The sequence below is a fragment of the Rhyacophila brunnea genome, unplaced genomic scaffold, assembly GCF_057557595.1.
Source record: "Rhyacophila brunnea isolate RB1 unplaced genomic scaffold, BYU_Rbru_1.0 scaffold_3, whole genome shotgun sequence".
Lineage (NCBI taxonomy): Eukaryota > Metazoa > Arthropoda > Insecta > Trichoptera > Rhyacophilidae > Rhyacophila > Rhyacophila brunnea.
The window spans coordinates 14,321,607-14,338,413 of NW_028232965.1; the positions used below are offsets into that span (position 1 = coordinate 14,321,607).

General features: G+C 33.2%; 1 protein-coding gene across 3 annotated transcripts in view; it reads left to right on the forward strand.

Annotated features, from left to right (window-relative positions):
- aPKC (protein kinase C iota type) overlaps positions 1–16,807 on the forward strand; it is a 478,073-nt gene that overhangs the window by 3,286 nt on the left and 457,980 nt on the right. The gene's annotated exons all lie outside the window — the stretch shown is intronic.

Sequence of the window (16,807 nt, forward strand, 5' to 3'; positions counted from 1 at the left end):
GGTCTTCCAACACTCCTCCAACCAGAGAGTTATACATCAAAACCTTTTCACTTGTTGATTCAGTATACCTCAGGACATCTTGATGCTTTGGATTGTTTACCAAAATTCTTTGTAGGCCTTGTGGTTGTCGTCGTATTCGCCACACTCCATCTACATTTTTGGATCCAAATATTGCTCTCAGAATCGTTCTTTCACATACCAATAGGAATAAACTGTTCTGATCCATATATCTGGGGGTAGTTTTCAAATTTGGTCTAATCTACTTTTTGACAATGTGAGAAAATGCGATATTTTCATTCCTCCCTAAAAACTTTTTTCTTTACTAGTAACAAAACAAACACGTCTTCTCTATGATCACATTTATAATATGGCATTCAGTAAGATGACATTTGTTTTACAATGACATGATTAGTTGTAATGGATTTGACGCTGTTTGCAAATAAACCTGCCTGGATTTAGCCATTATTGAAAATTAGTCCTATATTTAATAGGTTTTTTTAAAAAAATGATTTGGTGTTGAATTTGGCGAGTTCTGAAAATGACACAATGTCAAGCACTCTCAAGAAAGCCAATGAAAATATTTTTTTGAAGTTGAACACTTACACGAAGTGAAGACTGCCCTCATCAGTGTATTTTTGTCTTAATTTTCGTTTTTCTTAGATAGCAACTTGGCCTTGGCTAAGATTTAGATTGCAAAGTAACAGTTTTTGAATACCTAATTTCTAATTCACTATTTCTTTTATTCAACGAATAATTCACAAGACTTAAGAATGTACCATTCTAATTATTGAACATACATAATTTCTATTTCAATGTCATTGATGGTGGTAATGATTGAACCTGGATAGGTTAATTAATTATAGGTTTTCTCAAAGGAATTACTATTCCTGTAGCTACTGTGACGTTATTAGCAACAAACGTGAATGGTCAATCAAAAATCGATGTCTTGTGTTTCAGGTTTTAATTTTGTTTTTCTCTAGGTATGCAATAAATAATATTATTTGTTTATTTATTTTGTTTTGTTTCGGCTCAGTGGCAAAATAAAATAAAATATACCATCTACTTTTATGGTAGGTTGCTCAGACTTTAAAAAACTGTGGCTTAATAGTGATGACATGCATGCTTTAAAAATAAATATAATTCAAATGTAAATTTAGTGTTGACGTTATCAGCATCAAACATTATTATCAAAATCAAACACTCGCATTTGTAAAGTGTTTAAATTTGGGATATCTGCAATTTCTTTTAATGACCCAGAAATTATGGGATTATAATATATAAGCAGTCTATAAATATTATTATACAATTGAACGTAGGCAGTCATTTTATAAAAGCTCAATGACACCTAAAAGGATAAAAAAAAATTGATGATACAATATTTTATACCATTCCATAGGTTTCGATTTTAGCACAGTTTTCCGATATTTCCCAAATTTTACGTGTGTTAATTTAGTATACACACAGTAAATAAAAAAGTCTCTACGATAGTAGTGTTAAGCGTCAAATACATTGAGCTTCTTTACAAGCTGTTTGTTGGCGAATTTGAAAGCGGGCGATTCAGCTACTGCGATTTGATGATTACACACAAAACTTTCCATTCGATGAGAAGCCACAAGCCAGCGACTATTTTGACAGAACGTAGTTCGTTTTTTTACCGGGAGGTTGCTACTGCGCTTTACTGCGCAGACGCAGTAGTCCACACGCCGGCGTGTAGCGTGTAAAGTTGACCGGTTTTCAACTTTTCTCGGTCGAGTGTTTACAACCTGCTTGTTAGCTTGTTCGATGATTACACTGGGCGACTTTACAGGCAGATTATAAATTCGCCAACAAACAGCTCGTAAAGAAGCTCGATGTAATAGACGCTTTAGCGTGTGTCCAGAGTGTGCATCTCTGAAGTCGTAAGCGTGAGTTCGATTCCCGCATCTGGCAAAATTTACGGGTTGTTATTAGTAAAAAAAAACCCTTTTTCAACGAGAGCCAAATTAAATACGGATATATTTTGATCGCTCCATATAATGCATTATTATATTTATTTTTCGCATAATCAAAACCGATCATTTTGTAAAAAAAAAAACATTAAAAAAACTTTGTTGGGCCTTGGGTTGTTCATCATTTTTGTAGAGGCTCATATTTTCTACTTAATATAAAAAAGGCTATTTACGTTATATAGGTACACTGTGAGAAACATTTACTTTTGTCTGTTATATACATATATACTATTCTTTTACCCCCGATCCAATTGGTTTTTCTGCCCGATTGTTTTTCATTCGAAGTCAATGACGAGAGCTTTTTTTAGCTTTCCTAAGTAGAAGATTCATTTAAAAATAGCTGTCTTGAGATTTAGGCCCCCTTATCCAGCTGGGCCCCAAATGCTTTCCATACTCTTGTGATGAGGCAGATACGCAGCTATATTGAATCTATATTTTTATTGTGTTAACTGTCAATTTATGGTGGAAATGCATTGTATTATTAATTTAATAAAACGCATTTTTTAGTACTTATTCTACTGTTAAGGGGGGACATGCTCGTCGAAGGTCAAAATTGAGTTTTTATTGTATTTTCAAACCATGATCCTGGACACTCCTTAAACGTTGTAGATAATCTATTTATATAATTTTGAAGCCTTATTATCCTTTATAGTTATTTTAAATATTTGATGACTGCATGAAGTATTTTTGTTACATAAAATAGTATTCTTTTAAACCTCTCGCTCTAATGTTTTAGAATATAGTCATATTTCAGTACATAACTGTGCAGTGGTGTTAAGATTTTTTACATTTATTAATTTTTAAACGCATTTATAAAACCATTAGTATAATTTATTACGAGATAATTTTTGTAAAATATTCACGATAAAAAATTATTTTGATAATCTCTGTGATCCCAAATTTGACAAGAATTAGGCATTTTATTATTCAAAAAATCGGCAAGATTAACACATTTGAAGATAATTCTAAAGATACTTATTATAAGCTATGTCTTTGACCATTCAAGTGTGATAAACATCTTATGAATAATGATTGCTTTATAATAATTATTGACCTAATAATAAGGTAGTATTTTTTTGAAATACGCCATTTCTTTTGTCATTCCCCAGTGGTTAAGCTACAACATACGGCCGTAGCCATAAATTGACAAACTCTAATTGAAATAGGGAGTAAAATGATATTGATGCGCGTGTTTGAACATGTACCGTTTAAAAAAAAATTAAAAAAAAATCGGTTAGGTACATGTTCAAACACGCGCGTTAACATAATTTTACTTCCTACTTTAATTATAGTTTGTCATTTTATGGCTACGGCCGTATGTTGTAGCTTAACCACTGGGGAATGACAAAAGAAATGGCGTATTTCAAAAAAACACTACCTTATTCTCAGGTCAATAATTATTATAAAGCAATCATTATTCATAAGATGTTTATCACACTTAAATGGTCAAAGACATAGCTTATAATAAATATCTTTAGAATCATCTTCAAATGTGTTAATCTTGCCGATTTTTTGAATAATAAAATGCCTAATTCTTGTCAAATTTGGGATCACAGAGATTAGCAATATAATTTTTTATCGTGAATATTTTACAAAAATTATCTCGTAATAAATTATGCTAATGGTTTATTAAATGCGTTTAAAAATTAATAAATGTAAAAAATCTTAACACCACTGCACAGTTATGTACCGAAATATGACTATATTCTAAAATATTAGAGCGAGAGGTTTAAAAGAATACTATTTTATGTAACAAAAATACTTCATGCAGTCATCAAATATTTAAAATAACTATAAAGGATAATAAGGCTTCAAAATTCTATAAATAGATCATCTACAACGTTTAATGAGTGTCCAGGATCATGGTTTGAAAATACAATAAAAACTCAATTTTGACCTTCGACGAGCATGTCCCCCCTTAATAACTTTTAACTTTTTAATAAAAGTGGAATAAGTAAGTACCTACTAATTTTTTTTGCGTTTTATTAAATTAAATTAATAATATTGCACCCACATAGCGCGAGAATATCTCGGGCTGATAATACTGATATTGTGTATTCACAAGAACTAGATATTGTCAGTTTTCGAATGAGCCTCTGGTATCCCAGATCAATAATTATATTGTAATAAACCATTATTCTTTACCTTGAGAGAGAAGAGCAGCGATTTTTTAAACTTATGTAGGAATATCAGGAAATAAAATTTAATTGTCTATCACGAATAAACAAACAATGATGTTAATTGAATTTATAATCCCTATTCCTTTTCCGTAGTAATCGAAAATTACAATATGTTTTTTTGTCTAGCTGGGACAACCATAGACTATAGATACATGTGGACAACGAATTTCCAGACGACAGTGTATAATGTATTACCTTTCGCGGTAAAATAAATCAAATCGCATAGAGTCGGCAAAATGCGAGCGAAAAAAAGACAAAACAAAACGATCTGTCTTTTCCAAACTAGATAAACAAGAATGTACCCCGTAGAAAAGTAAAATGCCTATGCATGGCTTTTGTTTTCTCACTTTTCTCCTGTAATGTTACATATCTATTCAAAGATCATTTGCTCAGGAACATTGGAAATATTTTTATGGTCCTTTTTCATTTTGCTTTTTTAGTTTATATAGCGCGGGTTTCAAACCTTTTCTATCCGCAACACCCCTGTTAAATTTGATTCATTTTCGCACCCCTTATTGCATATTTTTTTTGGTTACATGTAAGTTGTACGTATGCAGTTCATCGTGGGCCACTTTTTCGTGCGCCGCAGTACGTGAAACATGAGTTCGTATAACATTTTATCAAATGACGAGTTCTTCGTTGAACATTTCACCGTGGAATACATTTGTACGTATCTTACAAAATGCGGCGATAGTTCGCAAATAGTACTGTTCCAATTAGATTAACCCTAACCTAACCTAACCTAACCTAGTAAAGACATCTCATAAAATTCGCCACATGTTGTAGCATACGTACAAATATACTCCACGGTGAAATGTTCAACGAAGAACTCGTCATTTGATTAAATGTTACACGAACTCATGTTTCACGTACTGCGGCGCACGAATAAGTGTCCTGCGGTGAACAGTTTACGGCCAAATTTCCGGATACGATTTTTTTTTCACCATAACGGTTGCATATAAGTATCAGCGCGTATTGTCGTCGGATTTATATTATGGATAAAGATCTACCATTTTTGTCGCACCACAGATTGGGAACCCCTTGTATAGATGGGCATGAGAAAAAAATACTTTATATCTGAAAGTAAAGTTTTCGATTGGTGGGTCAGAAAACCAAAAAACGATCTCGAATCGTGACTTTGGATGGAAATTTTTTAAGTCGGGTGTGATGCCGGTATAATCTGTTTCTAAAGTGGTAAAGGCTATGTTGTAAGCTTGGGAAACACTGATCTAGTATATTTGCACGCATTATCAGCTGCAAAGGAATTTGAAGTTTCCAACGGAAATTTGCAAAACAAGACACTTGCAACAAGCTCAGACAATTTCCATGTCTTCAAGGTACATAATATAGAAAACTCGGTACAACAATTTAATTTATCACTAAACCGAATTTCCAGGATAAAACAAAAAATTAAATATGTGTAATGTGTCATATAAGTTATCAGTTATCATATTGTAGGTACCCACATTATGCTTATACTATATGGGTCATGGTAGAAAAAGATCGCAAAGCTGTTCAGCAACTTAATAATATGTGTATTTGGTTAAAATGCATGGAACTGACGGGTTTGGGCGATTGGCTGAAAACCAATCTTTGCAGATAGTCTGTTAATTTACAACCGTGGAGATCCAATGCGGAGGAGCATTGGAGCGAAAATCCTAGTTTACCTAAAAAACATTTGAACCCCGTATTTGAAAGCGTGACGTATACTATATTATGGTATATGCTAAGAATGTCCAATGCGTCAATCGCGGGGTGGATTTTGGTAGACCTTAGGAATTGAGTTGTGAAAATGTAAAAAGTATGTCCTTTCAGTTGTTATATTATAATGTGATTTCACTAATATTATAATATGGTATCACTTGATTCATATTGCAGGAGTGAGAGAAAGCGATTATGTGAATCCTGGTGATTTAAACCGAGGTGTAGTTTCCTCTCTCATTAGCGCAGTAGGATAATAGTTTGACGATGAGTGCATAGATAGAGTGCATAAAAGACCAAAGAGGATCATTTTCATGACTAATGGGAGATCGAGTATTTTTTTGTGATAGTGAAGTACACCTCAGTGTCTTCAACCAAGTATAATAGTCGGTTATATAATAAGTTGAAGACGAGACAATGGTCGAGTTAGATCAGTGTCAGTTTCAATATTATATAGTATAGATAGATCACAGCCTACTTGAAGTTAGACATGCCTGAAATATTATGCTATTGAAAATGTAAAGAAATTAGTCACTTGGATTTTTTAGTATTGAATATATTTTGATATGCTAGAGCTAGGCAGATACGTACCTAATATAATAATATTTTTATAATAGCGTTCAAACATTCTCTCTCGTGCACATTGTTATTTTCAAGGTGCAATAATAGTTTTGTTATTTGAAAAAAAAACAAAAACGATATTTGCTGTGCTTGTATCACTTCTTCACCTTTGTATAAATATTGACGGACTCCGCCTTTATTAGCATAAATTAATACAACATGATACAATCATTAGCGAAAAGATGACGTGTAAAAAATCGTTTTGGATAGTTGTATTAATTATTACATATATGGCATTCAATATGATTACTTAATTTATTTCATCTCATTTAAACCGTAGATAAACATAGATTGATATACAGTTTTTTTATTGTAATAAAATAACATTTTATTGTATTATAACATCGGTTTTGGTTTGAGATTTTATCCATAAAATAGTAATAAAAATATACCTACTTACATTATTTTATTAGTAGAGTTTTACATCGGATTGACTGGCGCGTTTATTTGACGTAAATGACGCAACCGATTCGTCAGAAAATTTAAAATGGTACCTCCTAAAACTATGTTTATAGTAGGTATGTAGTCCAAAGTCTTTATCTGAATATTAATTTCAATTTTATGGGCCTGTCATGGAGTTCAATCAGATGAAGTGTGTATATTGTATTATACGCCCCAACAAAGATTGGAGTCAATATAATAATGCGAAGTGGCGTATTATTTTTATCCACCGGCTTTCGCATTTGTCGCTCGGATGCCTATTTTAAATTAACTTGCGAGGCTTCACCCCTTCCTGGATTTTGTTTCCAGTGGCAAGGGCGAAAACACGTGACGCGTTTTAAAAGTGACAGCACAATATAAACCGAGGGTTGTTTCTCTCATCCTTCCATTCCGTTGTTTTCCTTGCCTCCGTGGCACGCGGTTTCTTCTTTTTTTAATTTTATTGTCGCCGCTTTTGTGGCGGCGTACTTTTTCGGCGTGTTTTATCGCAAAATTTACGCGCGCGTCATGAAATCATCTAAAAGTTTATCTGGGGATTTTTCCTAAGCTCACTGCCGAAATCCCAGCGTTGTGTTTCTTGGTTTTGTTTTGTTTGCGTTAGTTTTCCGTCAACGTTTGCAGTAAGCTTACCACACCGACCGTGTGAGCCTCTTTGTTTGATGAAAATTTACATATTATTCGGTGTAGTACGGAGCTTAAACGAGGCTGCAAGCAATATGCAATCAGGGGACTTATCAGATAATATTACACGCAATGTCACGTACCACACTCTTTTAGCTCATACGTTTGAGTGCTTTGAGGATAATTTTGTTGATTGGCATAATATCGACTTTTACAAAGCAAAAGGACTTAACTCACAAAAATAAAGTTTTACAGGAGACACGAACACGTTTTTGTTATGGTTTCGGTGAAAGATGTTTTAGTTTCCCAATCTGATATTATTTATTTAGTTAATTAAAGAAAAAACCGACAAAAATGATTTTTTTCTATCTTTTTAACCACTTCACTTCGTTCTATAAAAAATACCAACTAAATAAATTTAGATATCTAATAATTCGGCATTTGCAGTTTACATTCATTGGACACAACGTAGGTATACTATTTAGTCGTGTGTACTATTATTATTCAATAAAACCTATTTTGAAAAAAAACTGAGGGTTAAATCCTTTTGCTTTTCTACAGTCGATTTAAAGATTGTTTTAGTTTGGCATAAATATTCATAGTTATGTAAAATTTATATTACCTACATTTAATTTTCGTCTTGCCTTATTCGGTATAGTACGGTTCTATCAAATAGACAAAGAGTCTACAATACTTTAAGGCGAAGCCTTTACTGAGCCGTTTTTAAAGAGGCACCTAGCGGAAAAATACGAAGCTTGCAATTTGAGATTTTTTTTGATAATTTACAATTTCAACTGTATTAATTAATAAATATGTATCTGAAAACATTAAAAATAAAAATATTTTTTATTTTGAGTCAAAGATAAACTTACTATTGTAAAAAATGTAATAAAATGTGAATTTGTTGAATCGGACCGCACCCTATTATTACATATATTTTATGGTCATATTTATTATTAAAATTTAGTTTATTAAGTTTTCTAAGCATCACCTAAGAGATTTTTGACTAATTCATAGTTAAAATATTTTATATATATATTTTAAAAAACATCGATTTTTATAAAAAATATAAATGTGTATAACTTGAAATCCTTTTTATTTATATCAAATCTCAAATTGCAAGCTTCCTATTTTTCCGCTAGGTGCCTCTTTAAAAAAGGCTTAGTGAAGACTTCGCCTTAAGATAATATGATAAACGAAATACAGACCATGAGACCACAGACTGCCTGAGTGCCTGTGTCCTGCTGTGATATTTTTGTCTATTTTTCCTTCACCAAACTTTCTATGCATATATATCCACTTTAAAAACTGAGGCGTAAATTCTAAGTAAAGCATGCAGGTACTCATTCAGTCTAGTAGGGAATTATTCTTTCTAAAACTGAAGACGGAAAATACTTGTTCGCAAATGTGTGCACATCCAAATGCGATTATCATCTACGTACTCCACGAAACTGAATAATCCCTCTACTAACTAGTGGTTTATTTGTAGTAAAGCGTAGTTGAGCTCTCATTATTTGAGATTGAAAATATCTTTTCATCTATTTATTTTGTATAGTGACACATTTATAATGGGTATTTTGTGAGACGAGCCAAAAAATCCATTATTTACACGTGGATGGGATGTCTGAGAATGAATATTATTCCCACATATTATAACTAGGTACTAACTACACTGTATAATATAGATCCCATCGGTCCCACTAATCGACGTTAATTGGTTTATCCTAGGGTCGATTAGCAAAGCTATTGCCCCCTGTTTATCAATTTAAAATTCATTCATCAAATTTAATATTCCTTATATCCAATAACGTATTGTTTATGTATGATTCCATGTCCTTAATTTAAAAATGCAATCTGTTTAAATTTATTTAAGTTTCATCATATTCTTGCATCCATTATTCAATTGAATTTATTTATTAATAACACGTTTAAAAAATTAAGTGTAAGAATTTACATTATACTTAGTAAGTCGATGGCATATTTTTTTTACATTTCTATCTGGAAACTGACTACGAAGAACTGTTTGTCGAAAAATTCACGATAAATTCGCGCCACGGCCAAAAAGTGTGTAGTGTTATTTTACTTGATATTTAAAATGTTATCAGACAGGTGCATCTATCCCGTAGTACAGTAGTTTCCAAACTTGATGTTAATACGCCCCGCTTTAATTAAATTTATTCTTGGCGCCTCCTCCCTTATTTTGTAAAATAATACACACATTTTAAACAGTAAAAATGTATTAATACAAAAAAACGTAATAGACAGAATAATAACAAAGTTTTATTATATATATATCTAATAATATATTCATTTTTAAATTAATTGATTTTTAATCCGATGGACTGCTTCTTGATTATCACACAGTTTATCGATTTCAGCTATTTCAGAAAATCCCATTTCGAAAAATATGATGTTACAAATGGCAGCATTACATACTTTGTTTGAAAAAGTATTATATTCTTCACTTTGATACAACTAAAATTGAACTAGCGTTTAACTTTCAAATTTTCTTTCAACGAATTAGGTATTGCATGATAATTCTGTCGTTTTTTTCTTTTCAATTCAAATTCATCATATTGATCGCGCCTCATTTTGCACTAGTCTGCGGCTCCCCAGGGAGGCGCGCCTCCCAGTTTGGAAATCGCTGCCATAGTACATTTAGCGCTCGTCCAGTGTACGCGCGTTAGGTGGAGCGTTGAGCGGAACGCGCAACTCAAACGTATAACCGTGTGTGAAAATGTTCGTAGACAATGTCTTTTTTGGTTATACATTTATACGGTTATACGTTTGAATTGCGCGCGCCTCTCAACGCTCCGCCAAACGCGCCTACGCTGGACGGGGCCTTAGAGCCGGAAACGAATAGTGTCAGTTATCAAAATCTGCCAAAATGTATCAGAACCGCAATAAGTCCAACTCACGCATATCATGCCACACCACCACTCTGCCTCAGTTGTTTAAAAAAAAATGTATTTTATCTTTGTTTTTACTCTTTTAGAAGGGAGATACAAATTACCTACAGGTAATAGACAAAATGGTTTTGTAGGTTGTCAGTTTTTATTATTGAATGGCTTGATGTTCTAGCATGTGAGCTCACGTGATGTGGTAGTAATTGGTTTCTAGTATACCCCATTCAATTAGAGAGCACTTATCAGGTAAAAATCGTTTATTTTTTTAGTTATGTCATGTTATGACAACTGAAACAGCCATCGGCTAAGAACTTAATGTACCTATATTATTGAGTATATTATGGTGTTTCTAATTTACCCCTTTCCCTTTTGTTTCTCGAAATCGACCAATGTTGCCAGCTAGATGTTTCGGAATCGCGACACCGGCACTGCTGTTGTCGTGGTCTCATTTTACCTGGAGGTATATTTTACGACATGGATTTTGGTTTCATAACGGTCGGGCTTTATTAATGACCACGTGATCCTCTAACGCTTCCCCACGATCATATTATCATTATCTTCAGAGAAGAAAATGTCCTCAAAGTTTGACTTAACAATAGAGAATAATTATTATCGTCGATGAATTAACACGTTCCATGTTCATGCTGATATGCGGGTCAGCGGATCTATTCTATACAAAAGGCGACTATCGACCGCTAACGTGCTAACGTGATAATGAGTTAGTATTTGTTACACACATTTTATATTGAAATATTATAATTGTAATTGTATTGTAATCAGTTAATCAGTCGAAACTGTCTCTCTCTCGCTCTCTCTCTATCGCTCATGCTCTAAATTTTAGCACAGGCAGGGGGCATGCCGTTAAAATATATCATTTATTGCAACAATTAATACCGGCTAATTATAATTGTTACAATACGTGTTAATAATTTGATACACACATACCCTAGTTGGCGGTTTTAGCGGACGAAAGCAGCCTTCTGTATAGAATAGACCCCCGCAGGAGCTGCTAGGAAAGGTTGTGGATTATACTGAACGCTACCGTAATTCCACATCGAATTATTTACAATAAAACGCTTTCCTGCCATGAAAAAAAACATTTAAGCAAATAAATAAAAGAATGGAAAAATATAAAAAACTACGGTAAATGTTTCGTAACAATTTCTTGTTTTTACAAGGTGTGTGCTTTGTATAAACTATTTTTTCGATACAAAGTCCAATTACACTGGTAGATTTTTACGCCGAGTCGTGACCAAAGTAGAGTAATTCAGATTTTTCGCTCACGACTTCATAGAAGATAGGTGATGGTTAGGTCGACAATTTTATTATTTACCGTGTGTTCTTGGTAATCATCGCCTCAACTATCACTGATATCGACATAAATAATATTGCTAAAATATATCGTATTACTAAATCGGTTCTCGTTTAAACAAGATTAAAGGTACGGGTAGTGATTTGACGGGCGACCACTCAGGCCATACCCAGTACCGTTGGATTGTAGGGAGAATAAACTCTCCACTGCATAAGTATCTAAAGATATTCACATACAAAATTTAAAACTGCATGTGTGTGAAACTGTGTTGCGGAAGGCGCTGGATGAAAAGACCCCTATACAAAATACAATAATAATCTTTCTAGAAAGGTATAGCGACCGCTTGCCTCAAGTTTGATATCAATTTATTATTAATATTTTTTACTCTCGATAGATTGATTGGAAGCAAAAGCTACAAAGTTATCACTTTCATGTTTGTCGGAAAACGTTAAAAAAAAACTCTCCTAGTTATTTATTATAATTTGTTAACTCAGATAAAATATTTTTTAAACAATTTCTGCATAGAATTATAAACTTGTTTACTCACTGATGTTATCTTTTTATGGAATGTATATTTAAATAGCATTAATTTAATAATGTAGATTACTGGCGTTTTCCTCTAACTTGTGGATTTTGCTTTGTTTTTGCAAATTCGTGGGTCGGGATGTGAAGTCAGATAAGTCACAAATTGTCATTTTGAGATATAGCAAAAACAAAATTCAATAAATTCCCCACATTCCCCTAATTATAGTTATGTATTTTTTTTAAGAATAACACATCAAAGTACATGTAATTTTCTTTAAATTATATGTCCTAGAAGTATTCTACCTATTTTGTTTCATTACAACTTAATTGGTTTAAAAAAAAAAAGGAATTGAGTTATCTGGATTTGCACAAAAAATGATTGACTTACCTTACTACGCACGAAGTGAAATTATTATTTTTCCATAGTAAATCCGACTAATATTAGCAATAAAACACACATTTTATACATACATCTTATTGGTTTATTGAATAAAATATAAAAATTTAAAATTAGCATTTTTATAACTTTTTTTAAAACTTTAATGTTATTTAAGTAGTGAAAAGGCACACAAACGTGAATATTATAAAGTTTCATCGTTATCATTAAACTTCATTATGGATTTCTTCAATGGTATCAGGTTAAATATCCCTGACTGTCTCAGATGTCTCAAGCGACTCATAAAATTCTCTCTAATACGGTGAAATGTATGGAAGTAAGTCTATCAAATCTTTCGTCTTGTCTCGTCTTAAATATGAAAATTGTTAAAATGCTGTCGTCTCGTCGATTTTTTTTTTTAAATTTCACCATTCCCGGTTTATGATTGTTGAATTGAAGCCACTTAACATTTCTCCAAACAAACTTATTCTCATCTGTGTCTATTTTTCTGGGTTGCAATGGTCCTTTTAATCGATCTGAGTAGTCAAAAAAAAACTGCACGAGTCTTTTCAGTGACTTTAAAAGGATTTTTCTTTGCAGCCTCAGACATTAATTTGGCCCAATCATGAGGAAGTTCGATCATTCCGCCAAATGTCTTTTTCTTCTTCTCAATTATGCGATGGTCACTATCGCACTCCATATTATTATGTGTGTGGCCAGGGACTAAACATTTGTGATCAATTTTGTTTAAAGTCTCAGAATGTTTCACTGCTACGAGGGTGGGTCAATAATTCCTTAGAAAAAAGCATTAAAACAGTTTTTATTTTTGTATTTTTTTTTATTTCTCAACATAATCTCCTTGGAGCTCAATACACTTGGTTAGACGTTTCTCATTTTTTTTTAAACCGTCAGAAAAATAAGTTTTCGGAAGGTCCTCAAAATAAGCATTTGTCCGATCGATGACTTCTTCATTTGAAAAAAAACGTTGTCCACTTAGCCATTTTTTTAAGTTTGGGAAAACGAAAAAGTCACTGGGGGCTAAATCTGGCGAATACGGTGGGTGGTCGACCAATTCGAACTTCAATTCTTCAATTTTAGCCATTGATCGTAAACATGTGTGAACACGGGCATTGTCCTGATGAAAGAGGATTTTTTTCCTGTTTAAATGAGGCCGTTTTTCTTCAATTTTGTTTTTTAGCTGGTCCAATAAAGATGCATAATAATCCCCTGTTATTGTTTTTCCTTTTTCCAAATAGTCAACGAAAATAATTCCACGTGCATCCCAAAATACAGTAGCCATAACCTTACCAGCTGATTTTACGGTTTTCGCCTTCTTTGGACATGGTTCGCCTTTCGCAATCCACTGCTTTGACTGTTCTTTCGTCTCGGGAGTATAGTGGTGTATCCATGTTTCATCTACAGTCACAAAGCGACGAAAAAATTCATCCGGATTGCGTTGCATGAGCGACAACAGGGCTTTAGAGGCCACCACCCTATTGCGTTTATTGTCGACTGTGAGCAAACGCGGCACCCATCTTGCAGAAATTTTTTTCATGCCCGATTTGTCATGTAAAATAGAAATGACGCTACTTTTTGAGATCCCTGTAACCTCAATTATCTCACTCAACTTTAATCTTCGGTCACTTAACACCATATCGTGGATTTTATTGATCATTTCTGGTGTAGTCACCTCTACAGGACGTCCTGAGCGTGGTTCATCCTTTGTTCATGTACGACCACGTTTAAATTCATTTAACCAGTTATAAATAGTTGCAAGTGAAGGAGCAGATGTGCCGTGAACTAAATCCAACTCATTTTTTATTTCCTTTGCTGTTAACCCTTTTATATTAAAATGTTTAATAACAGCTCTAAACTCAATTTTCTCCATTTTTTGTAAACAAGCAAATTTTTTTTTTAAATGTACGAGAAACACACAACAACCCGACCAATCTGATTGAAACTTCGCAGCATACTGAATCGGTAGTGCCGCTGCATGAAAACAAACCGCTTACAGTACTAGTCGCGCCACCTGTCGGCTTTTCTAAGGAATTATTGACCCACCCTCGTATCATGCTTAATATTATCATGTATCCCCTCGGTCAAGTTTTTGAATAGGCATGAAGCGATATTGTTAGCTCAATAGCTTCTCTATTATTCTCAGGAGCCTCGTGCCATACATAGCAATATCCCTGGTTATTATCTCAATCATGCACTGTCAAATTTAACGTCCATATCTGTCGTTTGTAAAAGGCCAGGGAACTTTCAACAACTGGTGTGGGCAGACATTGTTGCATGTCAAATGTTACAATTTGGCAAGAGAGATCTTACAAGCTGTACTCTTAATCATAACTCTTAGAATGCGAATATGCGAAGTCAGCTTCGTCATGATGCTCTTTCAATTCCTCACGATTTTTATTTCTTTCCTCATCGTCGGTGGAATTCTTAATTTGTATATTAACTTTAGCGCATTTTTGGCAAGTATCCTTATTTGGCCGTTTGAATGTTAAGTTCATGCCATGGAATATTTCTGCGTATAAATGAATATTGATGGGAATAGAGCTAATACTAATATAATATCTCAGTTATTGTCAAATGTGGCGGTACCTAAGTATTTTCTGACAATGACAGAGTCCCTTCTAAAGTAATGACTCTCATATTGTGATGGAATTGAGAGTATGTGTCTTTGGTATTTGGCTATATTCTTCGCTGTTTATTTTTAGGGTTATTTTTTCCTCTAGTATCTTCTTGAATAAGCATACCGGAAGTAGTCGCACGTTTTTTTTAAAACATGTTCAAAAAATGGTGACTGTCACCTAATGTTTTTAGTGTACAACCTTTACAAATTGGTTTCCGTAACAGTTCAACAGTCAAGTAATATTGAACTGTTACTTGCCGAAAATGTTGTTTTCCTGGTTCGCTTTGTCTGATACGACTTTTTTTCGTATTCATAACTTCTATTATCCGAAACTTGTTGTGTAACTTTTACCAGTATTTCGTGCAACTTCTTTATCATTTCTGTAGGCTTTTGTATCTTCATTTAAGTTACGTTTTTGGTGATTATTTCTTCTGAATCGAGAATGAGGGTTACAGGTTAAAACATCGTTGCGATGTTTAATCGTGGAAGCATTATTTGAGCCCGAAAGGGGTGGTTCTTCAATGTCGCTATCAGATGGTAAATTAGACTGTAATAATTCTTGAATATTAAAATCAGGATCTTTTATATCAATCCTCAACATAAAAGCTATTGGAGTATATGGTTGAACCTAGAAGCAAGATTGTCTGTTTAGATATTGTCTACGTGTTTTTAGATTTAAATAAATCAAATTCGAAAAAATTGGTAAATTTTGAATTTCATAATAATTATAATATGACTATTTTACTTACGTTCTGTTGTTATTTTTTTTCAAAATTTCTCAAAATATCTTAAAAAATACGTTTGAGACGTACGGCTTAGCTGACTACACACAACGAAAGAGTTTTTTTTTTAGTATATTGGCATTCATATCTCATTTTTGCTGTTTTGCGACTTACCTGACTACACATCCCGACCCAAGAATTACATGTTTGGACTTTGTTATTTATTTTATCCAGCATTGATGCAATGACTCCCTTACAGTATTTATAAATCCTGTGTGACTTATAACATTTATCTTGTCTATTGGACTTCGTATTTTTAATGGTATAAAAATGAAAATTTTTATTACCTAGATATAAATAATGTTAAAAAAGACTGTTATTTTTTATCACATTCTCTTACATTTATCCCTTCATTTAATTTCCTTGTTTTAGTTATATAGTTATAATTTAAAATCCTTACTATTCAAAATGATGTAGTACTGCATTGTTAAAACATAAACCAAATTGGTTTACTTGGTAACCATTGAATGGCTATTTTTTATAAGTCTGAAGTGCTGTGATTTTTATGCGATTGACACTAAGATACCGATAACCAAATCTAGGACATTAAAGATCACATCATATACCGGGCATCCAGGCCAATGCGGTAGTGAAATGTACCCTTCATATTATTAACATCCCACCACAAGCCACTAAAAAGTGGCTTGGAGATTTCTTCACCATAATTTTATCACGTCAATCCGACGAAACATAGTATTTTTTTCTTTCGTTGTCATAGT